We start from the raw sequence: 22,091 nt of genomic DNA, 5'->3' as shown, positions 1-22,091 counted from the left end.
ACAAAGTACTCTATTTTTCTCGTAATTGGAAGACATCCTTTTTTGGGTGACTTTTTGATAAAATGTGTCCTGCAATAGAAGGAAATCCCTTAAAACTATCTTGGTATTTGACTGTTTTAACCATCAATAAATAATTTTTTTCTCATGTACATTGTAGGTAAAACTTTTTGATCATAGTTTTTAATCCATGCAATATAACCATGTTTTGAATGGTTTTTTGAGTGAAAATGTAAACTTTTTCCACTTTGAGAAAGACTTGTACCAAGTCTAACCTACATGTAGGATGTTTTTACCTGGGGAATACACTAGTATACAAATATTAACTGTCTATGAGTGTGATAGTCAAAATATAATCACAAGGTGAAAGATGGATTGTTCCATTCCACGAGCCGGAATGGCGAGTGGAATGGAACAATACATCTTTCACTAAGTGATTATATTTCGACCATGACACAAATTTAAGACAGTTAATATTTGTTTTATATCACTCATGCATAAATTCTATTACTTAAAAATACTATTTAAGAAAAGGAATACATTTTTTCATCAACATAACACCATGTTTTAGCAATTTTGGTGTCCACTCCATAACTAAATCAGCGAGTCCAAGAGTCAGCGCACGGCCTGGTGCAGGCGCACTACGGCGCAGCACTATGATGGTAAAAACTATCACACAGAGAGGCTGATGGTAAAAATGATAAATGGCAATCAACCAATGAACTGTCTAGAATTTATGTATGAATGATATAATACTATTTAGAACATGCAAGAATGCCTGGTTTAGTGTTCAACAGGGTCATGTCAAAACATTGTCCCGCTATTGCAAGATTTTCTTAGTACATGCATGCATTGCATGTATTCTTCCGTACTGTCTTTAAAGTTTGAGCATTTCAAATGTTTGCAAATGCAATGTTTGGTGTGTTTCTGGCATAACACATTGCCCACACAACACGAACAACTACACGCTTTGAATAGATGTTTGCTAGGCGCATAGCGAAATTAATTAAGTGGCCTCGAGTGACACATGAACATGGCGGATACTCTTTGATTCATTGATAATCTCCCATCTAGAGTAAGTGACCTTGTATACCCAAGTGAGCATAGTTACTGTGATTAGAAGCAGAAAACTTTGTTTTTGTTAGATGCAATCACTTACATTGCGACCAAAACCGTTGGTATAGCAGCTGGGAGAATGACCTATAAATCTTGTCATCCGAGGTCAGCCGTCAAGGAAGTTACTCAATTACCCAGTCCCAACCATGACTATTATAATGCTAGCCACCGGCTCCAGTTATGCATTGTTGAGCTACTCTCACTGTGCCCAACAGCTGATTCCTTTTCCAGCTGACCTCGGATGACCCTAGGTCATCAACCAGCTGAAGACCAAAAGTTCTGTTTGCAATATGTCAATGGTTGCATCTAACAAAAGCAGTAAATTTCTGGTGGACTAAAATAATTTGATCACAATTTGAATAATTGAGTTTATATTCCAGTTGACACCCATACACATCCTATGGAAAACATGACCTAAATCTCCCTCACAGGTGTGGATTTCAAATGGAGTCACCCATTCAGGTAACCCCATTTGGAATTCTCACTCCCTGTGTGGAAGGTTGAAGTCATATCTTCCACAGGGGGTGTATGGATTACAACTGGAATACCCCATTAATTCTCCCTGATGAATGACAGTGTAAATAGTGTGATTATGCAATCATTTCTTACCACCATAACTTGTTTTTTCAGATGCAGTACTCTTAGGTTTTTCTACCAGTGGGACATTTTGTGATGGGAAACGTTTGTTTGTAGTTTTGTACATATCATACACAGAAAGTTCTTGTTTGTAATATGATGTCATTTTAATGCTCCCATTTTTATAGGGCATCCATCGGGAAGTAATTTCAAAACCTAAAAAATCACATGTACTGTAGAAATGTATCGTTGTTGGGCAGGAAAAACTTCCAATGTACTTGTGGCCCCTGAACATGCTTAACACAAAACTGCCAGCAGGTTACATAGGAGGTTTTGCTTTAAACATGTTCAGGGGCCAATGACACATACAAGGTTTTTCCTGCCCAATGACAGTATGCAAGTTTGTAGCAAGATGTACAGAGCATAGCATATACAGGTTAAAGAGTTGCCATGATGCCAAAAAATAATTGTTGAGTTGCCCTCAAGTGGGAAAAATGGGAAGGTTGGGTTGTTCAGTCGATTTTCTTTCTTTTCTTCTTTTTTTGTAAACCTTCAGTTTTTAAAATTCCCCACAAATATTAAATAATGCTTCTTCCATTAGGGACATGTGTCAATTTGACTACTGCATACTTGTTAGATAATCAATTTAAGAATAGTCTTTCAATAAAATATTAATTTTAGGTGAAAAACATTCATTGATTTTTTGAACATATTTGTAAAATCATCATTTAAAATGTGACCCTGATTTTTCAAGATTTAGATCACTGAGGGCAACACAACAAATTTAAGGCCTACTATGTGACATGGTCAAGAGGAGTGAGTCTAATGTCACACAGGCCTAAAATTGTTTGATTGGTGTAAACAGACCTACAGCCTTGTGTCCTGAACTCGCCACCCTTAGCGTTACATCACAAACATGAATTTTTACACCAATCGAGTTTCTAATTAGATTATCTCCACAATTATTAACCCTAAACTAGCAAAAGTATACATTTTTGAAAAGCTGAAGGCAATATACACATTTCAACGCAATATACAGGGTGACCTTCAAGTTATACAGGGTGGAATAAAAAAGATTCGGATAAAAAATGGGTTACTTAATGCATTGCTTATTACCAACTTGCAGTAATAAACTGGAAGTAAACAACATTCTTTTGGTTAGAGGACAGGGGGTGCCTATTGACTTTGGAAGAACCAAAATCAGAAAATCTTGACCTTCCTCTTGATCATGTCACATATGGGATGTAACATGAAGTAACATAGCAAAAATAACATCTTAACTTAATTATTCCAGGTTTTGTGGAAATGGGATACATATTGTAATTATAGTTGGGTTAATTATGCGAAAATGCCTTGGCTTGGGTTAAACTAATGACATAATGAAAACATTCCTGTGTTAAAATAGAAATTTTTAAGTAATAAAGTAATTAATAATGTTAATTCATAATACTGTTGAAACCTTGGAACTTTGATGCTCCCCCAATACCCCCTCCCAGGAAAAAAAAATCTGATGCGTCACTGGATGACAGTTGTGGTTTTATGGGTTTTATGTGAGGATATATATCTGTTTGTTACGTGCAGCTTATCTGGGCAAACTGTTGTGCTCCCAGAAAAAACACAGAAGCAGTGAAAATGTTCAGATAATTTTTTGATAAAAACAGCAATATTGATAAAACAACATTTCTATCATTATTAGTTGATAAAAACAAATCCACAACTGGATATTTATGTTGTTGTATTTGTAAATGTTTTACAGATTATACATGTATGTTTACTGTTTACGGAGATAAAGGTATGTTGAAACAATAGGCCAATGTAATTGGTACATTTTGTATGTTATTTGTAAGTTTGTAACATTAAATTTCACCGAGCTGCTGTGTATAAATTGTTGAGATAATTATATTGTTAAAAAAAATATGCCAGGAATATAGTTGAAAACGAATATAGATTATTTCTATCTTAATTAATGAGCAGAAATTTAACACTACTCTATTTTTCGTTCACCTGCAACGTTTTCGTAAGATTGACTAGCTTATTCAGCAAATGGTGATACTGCGCTGATATCTTGTCTACAATCAGAATAGTCCTTTCTGATTTCTGTCTGTACATTGATAGGTCACAAGCAAAAGAAACAAGCGATACATTGCTTTTCAAGATAATCGCTGTTCAAAATCTATACATTACTGCCGCTTTAACTGGTCAAGTATATATCCATCTTAAGTTTGTGTAACTTATGTACAGTATAATTATCTAGATATTGTATTGTTGTGATTTTTGCAGAATGCTGATTAACAGTTGACTTTAACCCCCTGGGCACTACCTGCCGATCTAACATTGTCTCTGATTGGTCAAGTTCATGATATCTTCACTTTAATCACCAATCAGAATGGAGCTTAATTCCAAATAATTCACCCCAATTTTTTTGTGTGGTGAAATTATGCTAATAATGTTGCTGATTGGGCCAATTGATAATGAAAACTTCTTTTTGTCCAATCAGCAGGTAGTTCTCATGCATGGGTTAAACCGTCCCTAACACCTGAGGTGCTTCACACTAGCCGAGCATTAGTAGCGCCCTCACTTTACAGCCTGATACAATACAATAAGTTTATAGTTGGATGTTAATCTGCAATATGCTGTTATCACAATGGTATATGATTTAAACTGAAAATCAAAAGTTTATTTTTATGTAACAATATAGTAGGTTTTGTTAACATTATGATATTGCTAAATCACCATTTATTTGTGAGCACTTAACACTTTTCATTTGTTTTATATATCAACATATATAGGTCTATGTACGTTACTTTATTGTATCCTTTCAGTTCTGTATTGACCAAGTATATCAATCATGCATTTCGCAGAGTGCCGAAAAGCGATTTGTCTCTGTTAAATTCATTTTACACATTCTCTTGAATTAGAGTGCTGGGGATATAGTGAGTAAAAAGCCAACATATATCACCAATTTAACAGTGATTCACCTTAATCAGTAAGCGAAAGTGGGCATGCACGGTTAGGTAATGCACCAGCTGATCCCTGGTATTCAAGAGAATTCATGCCTAACATGATATTAACAAAGAGAAGAATCGATATTCGGCATTCTGCCAGACTTACAACGAATAGGAGATCTATGTATCCTTCCATTATCAGTTTAGGGTTTAAATATATCATCACTTTATTTATGTACAAAGTCTATGTACGTTACTTGTACCCTTTCAGTGCTGTTGAAATGTGGCAGAGTATGTTCAGTCCTTCATAATTGCAAAAACATGTGGTTATCTCAAATGGAATTTACCAAGAATAATTTGTAGAAAAAAATAGCTATGAAATGCAGTTGTTTTTAATATAACCAAAGTATGAATGCTGTCAGTGATTTTCAACCAATAGTGTAACCAGCAGGAAACAGGGGCAGGGAAAAATTAGATTAAAATTGGGATGGTAAGAACAGAATGTATGTTCAATCATCCCCTTTTGGACCCTGTTGTTTCCCGTCCACAACTCTGGGATGATCCATCCACAATTTCTGGGACTTTGCCCCATTAAAATGATCAAGTTGGTTACATACCTGTTGTCAACAGGACAGGGCTGACAGTGACATTTCCAAGATTCTGTATAACATTCTTATTTCAAAGTTGCTTGTTTAAAGCCATAATGTATGATTTCGGTCAAATTTGTATTCTTTATCCAAATTGCTGAAATAATTATTAAATTATTAGTAATAACTGCCAGACAGAGGTTCCAACAATTGACCAATTTCATATTATAAGATCATACATTAGGGCTTGTAGATTGCATTTGAGTTGCTAATGTGGTTTGGGATTCTCTTTTGGTGCCATAGAGATTAGAACAGGAGAGTCTGCACTCAGACATGTTTGAGTGTCATGATTGGAGTGAAAATAGTGTATCTCCGCATTGTTTGCCAGGGAGGAAATCCTTTGTTCAAATTTTTCTGATTTGGGATAGTGCCTTATGCCAAATATGTTTGCTAACTACTATGTAATGCATTATGCCAATTCTGCATGGAATCAATGCCAGAGATAGATTATTTGTTACCCATGCATGACAATCAGATATGGCAAGATATCTCATTGTGTTGCATACACTGGGCTATATGGAGTCTCCCTAGATATATTGTGTGTATCGTCTCAAGTTGAGAGTAACGCCATGTTAGATTTCACAGCACTTTGAATTTGTGAATGTACAAGGTTGCATCGCCAGCGTACAGGAAAATCGCCCTTCTATGCATATGTATACGCCCCACTTGATTAGGTTAACACACTTGATTCAAATCTGCCACTATGGAATCCAACGGGGGTTACTCTTAACTTGAGACGAGATGACTGAAGTTGAACCGTTTCAGATTTTTAGGGTTGCAATTTAGTTGCAGATGCAGTTGGGGATTCTTCTTCTAAAATAAAAGTAAAAAGTGGAATCTCCTTTATCGAATTCACATACATGTACTACTAATCATCGAGCATTTATTATTTTTAACAAGGTCGGATGGTTTACGTTTGACCTTGGCCGCCCACTATGTGAAGAGTAGGCTAAAAGGAATTTAGCATTTTAGTATTATACAGGGCAATGTAGTTGGGCATTCTTGGTGCTTAAACATGGAAAGATACATCTTGTAATACCAGGGTCACATTGAGTGCTTCAGAATATGAAAATGTGTTATTTGTGTTTTTGTTTGTTAGTTTTTATTATTGTTCTTTTCTGTATATCCATTTTGTTTGTTATTAGTAAAGTTAAATCTGTATCAACCATGCAATGGGTTGTGTGCATTTTGCATTACAAAACTTTGCTGAAATTCTGCAATAGGGAAAAGTCCAGATTCGGCTGTCTTTAATATTCTTTTACAAGTACAACTTTTTATTTTATGTAGATACAATTCAGACATGCATATAGTGCATATTTATTTTCTTTAGATACATGTATGTATAGTTTTTTTAGTTTTTCTTTCAGTAGTGTATGGACATACTTCTCACAGGTGCTAAAGTGTGGCTTTCAAGGTGACCCTGAAGAACTGTTCTGTTGAAAACTTGCATTTTTGAGTATTTTAATGTCTGAATCAAACATGACCTGATACTTGATCAGTAGCGTAGCGAGCATATGTTTTAAAGGTCAGGGAACATATTTACAGGTCTCGATTCCCCTGATTGTTCTAAAATTTCCGGCTCGCCTTCTCTCGCCGCAATAGCTTATTCACCAATTTTTCCACTGATTGAGGGCGTTTCCCCCCTACTTTTTGACAAAAGTGGGGGGTATGTGCCCCTCCCCCTTTGTGCATGCCATTGTACTTGATGCCTTGCACAGTAAAACAGCTTCATATAATTGTTTAATTTTGACAATTTACTGTTTTTGAAATTTAACAATAAAAAAATACCTCCATATTATGTCAGTTCCATGAATTCAAATAGCAATCGGTGAGCTGTATATGGTACTTAGTACTGAGCAGGGGGCATCTATTGACATGATTGTTCATATTATAGTTTATGTTAGACTCTATGGAATAGATTACACATGGGGTGATTTCCAAATTGTTATAATTCAAGAACTGAGCGGTCAATTGTCAAAATTGTCAAAAAGTATGTGATAGCTGTTTTATTGCTCAACAACATTTCTCAACTATTTAGTTCTGTATGGTTCAGTCATTAAAATACCATAGTTTACAGTTCTTTTAGGGATACCATGTATATGGACATACTTTTTGCAGGGTGCTAAAGTCAAGAGGTGGTGGGGAACTTAATCTTGCTCATTTCTATCATCCAGAGTGTCAATTAGTATAGCAAGCAATAATTTAATTATGACAAGGTAGTTACTAGTATTAATGACTGGGCAGCAGAAAGAGGTTCTGCTGCTGAACCAGTGGCAGATCCAGGCAGGGGCATACCCGGCCCAAACACCCCTTTTTCGGCTTAAAACAAAAAGTATTTATTAAAAAAACTGTGCCAGGCACTGAACTTTTTTACATCGCAAAAGTAAATTAAATTAAACAAGTTAATCATCATACCCAGTGCCATCTTATACTGTTATCCATAGGCTCTAGGCGCTGCATCACCTTCAGAGACCCTTCCCCTATGTACTAAGTAAAAAAAAAAAACAACAATTTGGCCTTCATTTTGAATCTTTTTTCTCTAAATTATGAGGGGTGCATAACTCCCTCTGACACCCCTTGCTTCATACAAAAGGGGGTAACAAAAACTAAGATTGTACTCCCTCCCACCCTCCCAAATTCCTGGATCTGCCACTGTGTTGATTCACATGCAAGACTATTGTTATTGCAACTAAGGCATTGTATTGTGTACATGTAGTATATCTCAAACCTAACTGCCTGAAAAAAGATGTACATCAGTAGGCCTGTAGCCAGGGCGGTTCTCGGCAGATTGTATCAAAACAAGACAAGTAAAAGGGAAGAGAGAGAGAGGAGGAAAAGAATCGATATCAAAAGAGCAAACATGAGCCAATCAATAACCTGAACAATCACAAGTGATAAACAAATTCTGTTGTTGCACTCATTGAAGTCAAAATTATATGAATATTGGATGGAAGTAGACCTGTTGCATTCTCAATGTGTACAAGTTGGGAGAATGCCTGTCTCATTAAAAGTGTGCATTAATTAAAATTACACCAAATTTAGACTCTTCTACTCCACTCCCCCCCCTCTGTGTCACACAAGTGCAATTAGCTCCATTGATAAAAGATAAAACTGGAAAGCCTGGTTACTTACTGGCTTGCTCAGTATGATTGAATAACAGGGTTTCTTATATGATAATTCATTCAACTTGGCAGGATCATCAGAAAAAATGTCATGACTAAAACCAGTTTCTTATGGAGACAGAAAATTGTAATAAGTATACACATACCCGAGTGTGCCCTGCAGTGGGAAGACACTTCAGGGACACCAAAATTGTGTAAATTGAGTCACCAGCTACTCAGGCCCCAGGGTTTAATGTTTCTGTGCACATCATGCAATAAAATGCATGCAATATACAGAGGGTTGACATGCTGGCTTTAGTAGTTTTATTGTGTCACTGAAGCTCCGTAACAACCGATTGAAATATTATAATAGGGTTTTTGTATTACACCTTGTGCATAGATGTAAATGTCATGTGTTGTAGGAAAGTCTGACTTCAACTTATATTTTCTGTTCAGACATTTTTGGTGTATTTTATTTCTGTCACAGACATGTATATTTTTTATGTAAAATTTATATATTTCAAACTAGAGGTCTATACTTTGAATTTGTTTATATTTCAAACTAGATATAATGAAACTTTAATGCACTTCCAATTCCAGAAAATACAACACAATTTTTCCAAAATTTTAAAAATATTACATGATAACTTTTGATATAAAATTGGATAGTTTGAACCCAATACACAAATTTATTGGTCGAGCTATGAGTTTTAAAATATTGGATGAGACAAAGTCGAGTCCAATATTTTTAAACTCATAGCGAGACCAATAAATTTTGTATTGGGTGAAAAAAAACCATCAAATTTTATCATTATTATGTTTTCAGAATCTTTTCTTGGTCAAAACATGACTTTTGGTAAAAATGTGATTTTTGTTCAAAAATGTGATTTTTGGTTAAAAATGTGATTTTGGTCAAAAATGAGCAAGTCAAAAATGAGTTTTGGTCAAACAATTGTAGAAAACAAAATTTTTGGGGGAAAAGTGAGCCTATCTAACACAGTCCAAGTTTTGAGTCCAAGTGTTGATTATATTGGACTCTTCAACTCCGTACAAAGTATAGGAAGGAAGATTCTGAGAACATAATAATGTTTCAAGTTGTCTGCAAATTCATGAAAATGTGTACTTCATTGGCATATTGTGTAAAAGATGTTTTTGAGCCGTATTTATGCACTTAAGTCTTGTCTAATATAATTATTTTGTCGAACAATATTGTCTTTTTATGGCATTTTTTGGGAATCAGGAGTAGATTTGAATGTAGTTGTATGATAGTAAAACTGATTGAAAATCACTACGGTATAACCAAGATATGTTACAATGTTCATGGCCTTATATTACGAGACACTGGTATAAGTCGTTTGGCAGTATATTTCTCAAGCTTAATCCTATGGGCACTAGTGGCCACATTATTGGCCTCAGAACTATTTTGAAATATTTGACGAAATGCAAACCTGTAAAAAGGTATGGGTAGCCTTATTCCTTTTACACATATGGACCAACTTATAGCATCATACGTCATTGCGTTCAATCACAAAGGTTCATTATGTAAAAAAAGAGACCGTTTTAAACCGTGTTAAAAGTTGCATCCGAATCCATAGGAGTCAGCTCTCAAACAATAGTAAGCCAGGTCTTTGTGTGTTTGTTACAGAAAACCTGACTGCTATGAACTCAGCTGCAAGTTTTAAAACGGCCTCTTTTCTTACGAACGCAATGATGTGCGACGCTACAAATTGGTCCACATGTGTAAAACAAATAGGGCTATACAGATACCTTTTTACATTTTACAACTTATTGAAAAAAGTATGAAGGGTAACTTATAAGTTGCGGACCCTATAGTTAGGACTGAAGGTTGTTATAAGATCTAAATTTTGAATGGTTCAGATGATTTTATCATGTAATTATTCAATCCGCTGGGCACTAAAAAAATTGGTAGCGCCCATAGGATTAAATGCTGGCATACAAACCCAGAGTGGTCACTCATGGGCAACAAGAACATCTCAGGTTTACATAACATCCTAAACTGATATCATACACATTTTGGTGGAAATATGCAAATATTTGACCAAGCTATTATGTTTTTTAAAGCGATGTTGCACTTCCAGGCATGTATACTACTTGCTGTTCAGTGCCCCATTCGGCTCGGGTATGTATGCTAAGCATTGTTTCTGTATTTGGCTACCTGGCATGAAGTTATTTGTCCCGGATTGGGAACAAGAAATGCAGCTGATTCTAAGATCTGTTCGTTCAACACAATATACTGTCAAATGTCATATACCTTAAGATTTATACATTTAAAAGATGTTTCTGTAAAAAGAAATGGTATGAATTGTCAAAAATAAAAACCATTACGAAAATATTTCTAGAAATATTGTATCTTTTGCCTTGTTTAACTTTAGGTGGCATGTTTTGTTGATCAAATCATCTGGGTATGGGTGTATGTAAGGGGTATAGTTGCATCTGCATTCAAACATTGGAGGTATGCATATTATATGCATACCAACTGTAGAGCCATATCACAACTGTGGAACTCCACGGTTGGAGATAACATAAAAATATGTGTCTTTGAGCGAGCCATCAAGGGGTTATAACACCCCAGTTTGTGATACGAACACCCAGGCACGTAGCCAGGATTTTTTGTCGGGGTGCTGATTTTGAAAAAGTGGACTTTTTTTCCAAGGGAGGGCAATTCTGTGAAAAGTGGACTTTTTTCCCCAAATTTAGACCTTTTTTGACCAAAATAGCTTTAAAATCAAATTTTGTGTAAAACGGTCAACGTCCCTGGTTAGGCACAGAAAATCAGAAAAAAATACAACCCTGTTTACAGATCCAGTATATGGTCCCATTTGTAGGTGTGTGGGGTGGGTGTTTATAGTCAAATTGAATGTGTGAGATATCATGCTGAACACAAGACTGCCTCCATGTATATTCGGATTAGGTTTTGAAGTTTTACACACCTAATAACAATGCTTCCAGTTTGTTTTTGTATCCCCTATTTGTGAAGGCACAGATTTTATTAACAGGTCCTTTTGATGAGCCGGAAGTATGACCAAAGCATCTGTGTGTATGGACGTGTGCATGCCTGGCATATTAGTTTCGGGGACTCCAAATGAGCAATACAACAAGGACACCAAGCATGACGTGGCCCTAGACATGTCCTGGAAACGTAAGGTGTTAAACTGAGCATAAGATTTCACACCACCAAATAGAATTATATCGCTGTGCGCCCTTAATTTCACTTCTTAGAAAAACCCATGGATTCTCAATTTAACATTAAAATGAGCAGAAATTTGCATAATTTTAGCCAAATTTGGATTGGTCATGATTAGTAATATTATTTCCTGCAAGTGTACCACAGATGGGCGAGATCAAATAACTTTTAATGATTTTAAGCAGCCTTTTCTTTACAGAAACACTGGCATGGTTTTGCCTGTAAAATAGGCAATTCCCAGACATCGTGAGACTTGAGGGCCAGTCGTAAAAAATAATGACGGTCAACCTATATTTTTTCCCAGCCAGAGGGATCAGGCAAGGGCTGATTTCAACCATCATAGCTGTCGCTTAAAACTGAGTCGCTCCTGTGAAGAAAAAATGATGTTTTCTAAAGGCAAATTTAGCACATATCTCTATGGGACTCTGATTTGGTGGTGTGAGATCTGAATGGAGCTGTGTGTGTGAGTCTCAACTTTTGATTGAGCAAGTTAGCCAAATTTGCGTTTGCATCCACCGAAGAAGTGCATTGACTGAATTTATGTAATTAAAGGCTAAAATTGAAGAGAACTGCAACATTTGCTACTAATATACCAGTGCTAAGGCGAGTTTATGACCCAACATGTGTGTTTGAGTGAAAGATTCCATTTCAGAGAGTGACTTAGGCCCATGCAATGTTTACAATCATAATATTTTGTAAGCTTACATCATCAATGGCATGCAATGACTCAGTGCCAGATAGAGAAGACATTGCAGTATGGTGCTAGGGTACTGGTCGGAACTCATGAAATAGGCGCCTGGATCAGGTAAGCTTACGGTGTGTGGGGTGTGTGTGGTGGGGGGGGGGGGTAGGCTAAGCTTATGATTCCACTACTGATAACCCATGTAATGTTTACAATCATGATGGTATGCAGTGACTCAGTACCAGATGGAGAAGACATCAGTATATGGTGGCACGTGGGCTAGGGCACTGGTTGGAGCCCATAAAATGTGCCCATGGATCAGGTAAGCTTATGGGGGGGGTAGACTTAAGATTTCACTAATAGGCCATATAATTCAACATTTATAATTCAGGCATTGTGGACATGTTCTTCTTTGTTTCTGTGTGTCTGCCAGGCTTCTTGTCCCTCTTGACTGTAAATTGCTGAAAGCCTAAGTCTTGGTGAACTTTTAATTTGGTAATCACAATGCTATCTTCAGTAGATAGCAGATGTCAGAGACACAATGATTCTGCTTGAAATTTTTTTTTTAACCAGCTTCTTGCTCAAATTATGCTAAAAATAAGTTAATTAGATTAAAATAGTCTGAAATTAAGGACAATCAGAAACATGTTGGATCATTCAGATTTCACACCACCAAATAGAATTATATCGCTGTGCGCCCTTAATTTCTCAATTTATCATTAAAATGAGCAGAAATTTGCATAATTTTAGCCAAATTTGGATTGGTCATGATTAGTAATATTATTTCCTGCAAGTGTACCACAGATGGGCGAGATCAAATAACTTTTAATGATTTTAAGCAGCCTTTTCTTTACAGAAACACTGGCATGGTTTTGCCTGTAAAATAGGCAATTCCCAGACATCGTAGACTTCGAGGGACAGTCGTAAAAAATAATGACGGTCAACATATATTTTTTCCCAGCCAGAGGGATCAGGCAAGGGCTGATTTCAACCATCATAGCTGTCGCTTAAAACTGAGTCGCTCCTGTGAAGAAAAAATGACGTTTTCTAAAGGCAAATTTAGCACATATCTCTATGGGACTCTGATTTGGTGGTGTGAGATCATAATACTCCTCCGGGTATATTTGGAACAGGTTTAGAAAAAAAATAGGTCTTTTGGATCAAGGGTCTTTCTTGGCTTTCTGGTTGAAAATTGCCTGAAAAACATACAGATGAGTGGAATGAGCACTGTTTTTCAGTTCGCGCCCAGGGGTCAAACTTAAGGGCTGGGGTATGAGCGTTTGGACAGTATTTATTTTGGGACATTAGAGCACATCAGACATATCGAATTGCATTCTGAATATGAAGAATGTCATTCTGATATCAAATAATTTTGATTTTTGAAATTGCAATTTAATACACATTTTATGGCAAATCATTAAAATTGATATTTTGATATTTAACAGTACTTGAAGTAAACTTTATAAATCTGATGATTTATACTTAAGGTGTATGTAGGTGGGATGAAAAGCCGACGATCAATTGAAAATTCCGACCTTTCGTATTGAAGATTTTGATTTTTTTTCCCAAAACACCAAAAAAAATTAGGTCTTTTTGGGAAAAAAATCCATATCTTCAATATGAAAGGTCAAAATTTTCAATTGATCGTCGGCTTTTCCTCCAACTACATACACTTTAAAATATATCATTAGATTTATATAATTTACTTTCGAGGACTGTAATATATCAAAAATTTGAAAAATATCAATTTTTATAATTTGTCATAAAATTTGTATTATATTGTGATTTTTAAAAATGAAAATTATTTGATATCAGAAAGACATTCTTCAGATTCAGAATGCAATCGATAGGTCTGAGGTGCTTTCATGTCCCACAAAAAAATACTGTCGAAACGCAATAAACGCTCATTTTGGATCCCTTAAAACATCAAAAAAACAAACAATACATATTAAAATACATTATAAAAGTATATACCAGATTGCACATTTTAACAAAATTATGAATACATTAAGAACTACACCAGCTAGGCATAAAATTTGCATACAAACAACAATGATATATGAAAACAGTGATATTGCACTATAGGACATCATAAGGTGAATTTTTACTTGCAAGCATATTTAAAATAACCGACTGTAGCTGGCAACGGATTTTTTGCTCTGGTAGGAAGAAGATTAAAGGACAGTGCACCTCTGGAGGATATCTATAAAACACTGAATTTAGGGGTCTTATGGAGTTGAAATGATCAAGGGTATTTCGGAGCTCTACTTTGGTTAAATTTAGGGGGTCTTTGAGCTGTGAAATCCAAAAGGGGTCTTTCCGTGGTCTCCCCCCGTTTTAAACATTTTGTATAAAAACACACTACAACAACGTTCTTAAAATATTGTCATATTTTTGAATGTTGGTTACCCTTTATACAACCCAACATTTAAACCATTTGAACCTAGCAATCTTTTCTAACCTTTTGCGAAAAATGTCGGAAATGATACTGTTAGTGTTAGTCATTTGATGATCAACAATCTCAAAGTATACCAACTATTTGTTTCCCTTGATTTTATGGCAATAGGATAATTTAGACCCAATGAAAAATACAATCTTGATTTTGTGTGTGCTTGAATTGTGTATATGCCATTACTTGACAGACATTTGCTATGAAGTGGTGCCCTCAATGTGCATGATGTAGGAAGTTGGTGGCTTGCCATACTGACCTGGTGCTGGCTTATTCATGAAAAAATCTTGTCAAAGGTAAGAATTACGAAATATTGACATTGGCCGTTGTTCAATTACTGTGATGCCCTCCATCAAAAAAAGTCTGTTATGACTCGACTCTTTTGCCATCCTGGTGACCTGGAGGAAGTGGACTGATCCAAATATCTATAAAACACTAACATATTCCAAAATTAAAATAAAATACAAGAGACACATAACTACCGTATACAAATGGTTAGACATGATTTCTGCCAAAAATTATACCTCTATTGCAAATCTTGGAAAATTGTCAAAAATACATATCATTTTTTAAGGATCTGATAAAGACCCCTTTGAGAATGTCATGTAAGGGTGGTAAGAGCATGGGGACCCTAATTCAATACCAACAGACCCCCTCCCCATGTAACTGTCAACCAAATATGGACCAAAATGACATGTGGTGGAATGGGCTATTCCATTTAAAATTCACACTACCCCTGTGGAAGATTTAGCTCAAGTCTTCCACAGAATGAGTATGAATTTCAAATAGATTAGACAGTTGGGTAACTTCCATTTGAAATACTCACTCCAGTGTGGAAGATGTAGGTAAACCTATGATCATGATACAGGGGGAGTATGGGTTTCGGGAATGATTAATCCTGACCAATTACATCCGAAAAACATACTCCCTATGGAAGATATTTCCAAAATCTTCCACAGGGGTAGTGTGGATTCAACTGGAATAGCCCAATTTGACAAGCACCTCAGTTTGAATACAAGATTAGACATTTTGAATATTTCTCAACAATTGCATGTCTACAGATAGCTAATAGTGTATGTATTATGTTAACCAAATTGTGATTTTAACACAAATTGCACAAGTGCAAAAACATATCAGCTGTACCAGATGTGCCAATTCATCATGACTCAAAAAAGTAACAAAAAGTTGGAGATGAAAAAGTGTATATTATAAAATGTATACAAAATAAATTAAAACAATATAAAAAGGGGGGAATTTACTCAAGTTTTCATTGCCTTCCCAGTTTTACCTCACCCCCCCCCCCCCCATCTGCCCCAAAAATCACAGAAAATCCACTATTTTGAGCTAAAATTGACCAATTTTAGGATACTTTACAATGTTTTCCCCCTAAATTTCACTTCACACGGGCCCCCTTTCCCCCGAAGAAAATCACTGTGTTACGACTGATCAGATGTATAAATGAATCCCAGTTATGAAATCTGGGAAGTTCTTTATGATCCAACCCTCTCAAAGTGTTAACTGTACATGTAGGCCTACATAAATATTTATAGGGACCTTTAGGCCTGCAAGAAATGTGCAAAACTGTTAGTGGGTATAAAACAATTGAAAAAGATGATGTTTTAAATTTTACAGTGTGATAAATTAATGATGCAAAAATTACCACTTTCATAGAAGTGAAATCCTAGCTGTCATTTATTATGCCCCTCACTTCTGCCTACAAGTACAATGATTCAAAGTCATAGATTTTGATGCATTTGAAAAGGTCTGAATGGTTGCCAGTTTGTAACAAAACATGATCTAGTTTAATGTTCTGTGTGCTAGCCATTCTACATAAAAAGTCAAGTTTTGAGCTATCTCAAGAACCACTGAACCAATACTAGGCTTGTTTGTATTCATTTTAATGCATTTTTCCATGCTGATTTAAAATATGGTAATGAAAATTTACAAAAAAATTAAATTGTCATCTACAGTTGACATCTGCAAATATCGCTTAACCCTCACGTCCCAGTTGCTTTTTGGCGAGGGGAAGGAAAGAAGGAGGAAAGAAAAAAGAAGAAGAAAAGAAAACTTTTTTTCTCGGGTGCGGTTCCGAATCCCTTCGTCTGTGCACTGGCCTACCTTGCCACGGGGAGTAGCTTGCCCGCCAAGCTTTCCAACCCCATATGACTGTTCGCATGATGACGCAATAGCATCACATGGGATACCTGCTTGTGCCTATGCTTTCTGAATTGAGGTTTTTTATGTTTAGTAAGGTTAGGGTTAACTGGGTGAACAGTTATTTGTTTGCTGATCAGTTATTTTGAATTTTCAGGTTGTACATGTACAATATATGATTATATATGTGCGCAACACATATAAATGACAATTAGTATCTCATTATAGAGACATGTGATAAGTTTTTGCCATCTGGCAACCAACAATGTTTTATGTTCAGTGCATTACCTTGTTTTTATGCAAATAAATTCATATCGGGCATCTGTATCAAAGTTCAATTATGCAAAAGAATTGTACATTTTTATGATAATTAATTAGTAGACTAGATTAGAAGGTTACACGTAGGCAGGCAGGCGTACAACACCAATACATAAAAATTGTTGGTTTTCAAATTACACACAGGCAGGGCAGGCAGGGCGTATACATGTTGGTTTCAAGTCTGGATTCTCATGCTCCAGGTTTAAAGCAATTTCATGTCAGGTAAGAACAGCTTTTATTTTGTCAGTATTTTCAACTTATTTTGTTGCCAGGGCCGTAGCAAGGTCGAAAAATGTGGGGCGGCCATCACAAATATGGGGCGGCCAAATTACAAATCTATGCCCATATTGAAATAAAGATACAAAGAAAAACATAACAAATTTCTCAAAAAGTGGGGCGGCCATGGCATCCCCGGCCGTCCCGCTTGCTACGGCCCTGTTTGTGGCTTCAAGGTGTGTGGGACAGTTTTATCAAAATGGTGTCTACCTTATGTGGAGGTACATCAGCCAAACATTTTAATTCTAAGTTTTGATTGGATATCTATAACTTCTGGGCCTGTGTGCATATGTCACCTAATGAACAAATTTAAATTTCTTGAAAAATCTATAAATATTTTTTGTAGTCTGTTAAATCCCAGAAATTGAGGGAGGTGGGGGATTAGAATCAAAACTACAGCAGTATTTTAATAGGGCTGTGCAATATTTACATACATATACCCCAGGGTGGTGAATTCTCAAAATGGTCTAGCCCCGGGGTCTAGCTACCAAAAATTGCTTAGCCCACCTTAAGGGACTGTGCAATAATTATCTGCCTGAGGAGAAATTTCAAAATAGCCTGCCCAAAAAGGTTTGCTCCCTCGTCCTGCCAAAAAAAACACACAATTATTGCACACTCCTATAAGAATAGGTCGATTTAGATTATGCTTTTTATTTTGTCATAAAGTGGATGACAATTTCGGAAATATGAAACTCGAAGAAGATGGAACTCCGCTACATTATGTAGATCTTATTTCAAACACATTAACTTTAAACATACTTAAGAACAAAATATGCATGCAATTATTTGGACAAAATCTTTTCAAACAATATTATTTTAATAACATCTTTTCAAATAACTGTTACTGCAGCTCTTTGCAAAGTATAAACAAAATTTCACAAATGAAAAAAGATAGCTAATGAACTATATCACCAATCACTTGTATTACCAAATTAAAATATGCCTTATTATTATAAATGTAATATTTAAATGCATTTTACACAGTTGAACATATTATTGCATTCTTGTACAAGCAAAAAGGTTCGTACCATCCCCCTAAGGGGCTGTAATAATTATGTGTACCCCAGGGTGGTGAATTCTCAAAATGGTCTGCCAAAAATGCCCCCCCCCCCTTTTGGCTGTACCAAAAAATCTTTGCCCCCTTTCAGCGCACTAAAACCTCCCTTCCCATTTTGATATGGCAAAACAATATCCCCCTTTATACTTATAGTATAATGCTAGTGCAGTGTACAGGAAATTTTGCATATTTGAAAGTTTTCCTACATCTTTTTAGGGTGTAATATAGAAACAGTGCCAAACATTTGTGCCAAAATTCTTATGCCCCCCTTTCGACCTGCAAAAAATTGCTTGTCCGGCCCCCTTTCGACCTGCCAAAAAATGCTTGCCCCCCCCCCCTTTTGTCTTGCCAAAAAAATCTTTTTCCCCCTATAATTCACCACCAGGGTATACATAATTATTTCACCACCCCTTAGGGGCTGTGCAATAATTATGAGCCCTGGGGGAGGGTAAATGGGGAGGCAAGAAATTTTGGCCAGCTGAGAAGGGGCAAACAATTTTGGCACACATTCATGGGGCGCTTTTAAATAAAACGCACTAAAAAGGCTTAGGAAAACAGTACGGAAATGCTTTAATATGCAATTTGATAAAACCTTTTCAGCCTATCTTGTAAAGTATCCAAAAGTCTCCTGTAAGCTACAGAAAACCATGTCCCAGAAGTCTCCAACGATAAAATATGTTTGGGGAGACAGAAGTATCCTGGGCAAAAGTCTCCAGGGGGGGGGGTTTGCAACTAATTGGCTTCTGGCAGAGAGACATAATTTATATCCCAGAAAAAAAGAATCCTGCAGCTGGGAGGACTCAAGGAAGCACATTTTGATAGGCAAGCGGTGAATGATTTCACATGACAAAAATTCCACAGAATTGAAAGTGACAGTTATCATATAAATAACACTAGTAGCAGTAGCTAGCATTATATTATACATGTACCATGCATACATTATGCGAAGAAGAATATTGTATTTTGAACCTTCTGAACCTTGCTAATGATTTATAGTCATCAGGGCAGTACACCCAACTTTGTGTGGGTTGTGGGCTTACAGTGTAAGGGATGTTGTGCTTCATGAGCAAGTTACAGTGTTTTCTCCCATGGAATATTCCAGTTTTTTTGTTTTTCTTGTTGAAAATGAGTATGTGTCCTCTTTTCTTGCGAACGGATCTTGTGTGAAAATTGTCCAGGGGAAATGTGCCATTTAATACACCTTGCTTGCAGACTTGTTTAAGGTATGTTTCAGATCTGTATGTTTTAATATAATGGCATTGATATAATTTAATGTGTAATTTGCAGGTTTATTTAGGAAGCTTTTAAGGCTATATATAGTTGAGTCACCAATGTATAGGCATAGGCCTACATGTTGTGGTTTATACATATTCTGTCATTTTCAGGCTTATAAAGACAAAGCCCAGCGGTTTCAGACAATGAAGGCAATAGAAACAAATTAGTTCTTTCGATCGACCATTGATGCTTGGCCGATCCTTATTATTTATGAAATCAATTACTATTAATAATTGTGATAAAATAGTAATTTGTGCCTGTATATTGTCCAATATAAATTTAGTGTTAATTCTGATTAATTTGCTGATATAATTTGTGTAATTTGCAGGTTTATTTAGAAGCTTTTAAGGCTATATATCAAGCATCGAAGCAGTATCGACGGTTGATCTAAAGATCAAACAAATTTGTTTCTGGTGCCTAAGGCTGCGATCATATACGGTATTAGGTATTCGCTATACGAAATACGCTCGTTCGATCAGGCTGAGTTCACATAGGAGTATACTATGCGAACTCAGCCTGATCGAATGAGCGTATTTCGTATAGCGAATACCAAATACCATATACCGTATATACTTCTATGTGATCGCAGCCTAAGGGGCATGATTGTACCATCATTGTTGATCCATCCAAACTGTATAGAGTCAAGCTGACTGGTTTAAAAAAAACCATGCTGGCGTATAATTTACTTTGATAATCAACAAGTAGTAAGCTTTCAATGTGAATTTATATACATTTTAATATGCATAGATTTGACTCAAATTGTGATGAGAATTAAGCAGCTCAAGCCACAGCCTTAGATATTGAGGCATGAGATAAGAATTTTCAGTTTCTTATCTCTACAAGTAAAATTGTTACTTTAAGGAGTATTTCATGATCATAGCATCCTCTTTTTATTCAGTAGATATCTAGGAAAAAAGCTTATTCCGAAAATTTAAGTTGATTCCGATTTTGCGTTTGCGATCGAGTTATGCATGATTATTTGTATTACACTGCTACATAGACCATTGTTGTAATTTCATTCTGGTATACCAGAAAGAAAATAATTTTGACAATATTTTTACTAAATGAATTAATCTGCAAGAAATTTTTGGTACATAAACATTATGTAGCCATGAGGTTTCCAGTGGTATAAAAATCTATACTTTTTTTGAAAAAAAAGTGGGGGAATGAGGCTGTGGATCACGAAATACCCTTTTAAGCAAAGTTTAAAACTTCCAGACCTGTCAAATTGTAAATGAGTTATTTCGTTCTTTCCAGATACTGATTTTTGTTTCGCCTGATATGGCAGGAGACTATATAATCACTTTTACGTATGTCCGTGTGGGGGTGGGTATATGGGGGTGTATATGTATGTGACAAATTTGGTTAATGTCAAACTGCCTCTCCTGTCTCTATTTTTTAACTCAAGCATTAGTACTACAAAATGTATAGCTCAGTTCGCTGATCGTGATGCCCTCATCTTGCTACAGTAGGCCTACACTGCCAAATGGCAGCGAGCATACTGATCTATTTTAGAGGGTATAAAATGGCACTGAGCCAATTAGTGTTAACTGATATGATGGTGTGATACACTGTAAATGCCAAATATTTAATGCATTATGATGATCATATAGTAGTTTTCCAGTGTTTTTGTGGACTTTGAATGTTAACATGGTTAACTCAGAAAGAGTGTATCAGATGGTAAATAGTGATTGCAAAAATTAACATAATCTACACATGCACAATGAACTGTTATTTGCTTAATGAGCATTCTGAAGAGGAGGGTGGTGTACATCACACAGCATTGGTGTGCATGCATTGTGGGTGTGGGGGACCCGTACCCGTACTCGAGTCACAATTTCCGTACCCATACTCGTACCCATGGCTCTGGACCCGTACCGTACTCATGCCCTGTTTTGACTTCGGAGCCAGACCCGTACCCGTACTTATGGACTGGGACCGAACGGCCCGCCAAAAATCACATGAGCATGAGTTTGTTTATGTTTGTATCGGTAATTAATTTGCTCAAACTCCATCATATTATAATTTTGCTGATGGATGGTGCCTGGATTAATTTAGCTTTCACCAAAAGCACTATATATGCTTGTAAACGAGATTTTACGGTAGTTTTTGCATGGACTAGGGAGAGATAAGAATGAACCTGCTCTTGTTGTATGGTTATGGTTCCCAGAGACAGTTTCTAAAATATTGCATATGAGAGAGGTGGGCAAAAGTAACCTTGAAGCTGTTGTCTCTGGATATATGTCTATCTCCCCCACCCCCCTCCCTCCCCCTCCCTCCCTCCATCCCTCCC

The 22,091-nt window shown here is 36.2% G+C and overlaps 1 protein-coding gene across 1 annotated transcript in view; it reads left to right on the top strand.

Annotated features, from left to right (window-relative positions):
- The window catches only part of LOC140150856 (cation-dependent mannose-6-phosphate receptor-like), a 33,239-nt gene extending 22,504 nt beyond the window's left edge, over positions 1–10,735 (top strand). The window contains exon 8 of the mRNA XM_072173003.1: positions 1,744–10,735. The gene's annotated coding sequence lies outside the window, so the exon portion shown is untranslated. The remainder of the gene's footprint in view (positions 1–1,743) is intronic.
- The last annotated feature ends 11,356 nt before the right edge of the window (positions 10,736–22,091 follow it).

The sequence above is a fragment of the Amphiura filiformis genome, chromosome 4 (genome assembly GCF_039555335.1).
Source record: "Amphiura filiformis chromosome 4, Afil_fr2py, whole genome shotgun sequence".
Taxonomy (NCBI): domain Eukaryota; kingdom Metazoa; phylum Echinodermata; class Ophiuroidea; order Amphilepidida; family Amphiuridae; genus Amphiura; species Amphiura filiformis.
Note: the sequence above shows the minus strand (reverse complement) of the source record. Positions and strands in the feature narration are given on the sequence as shown.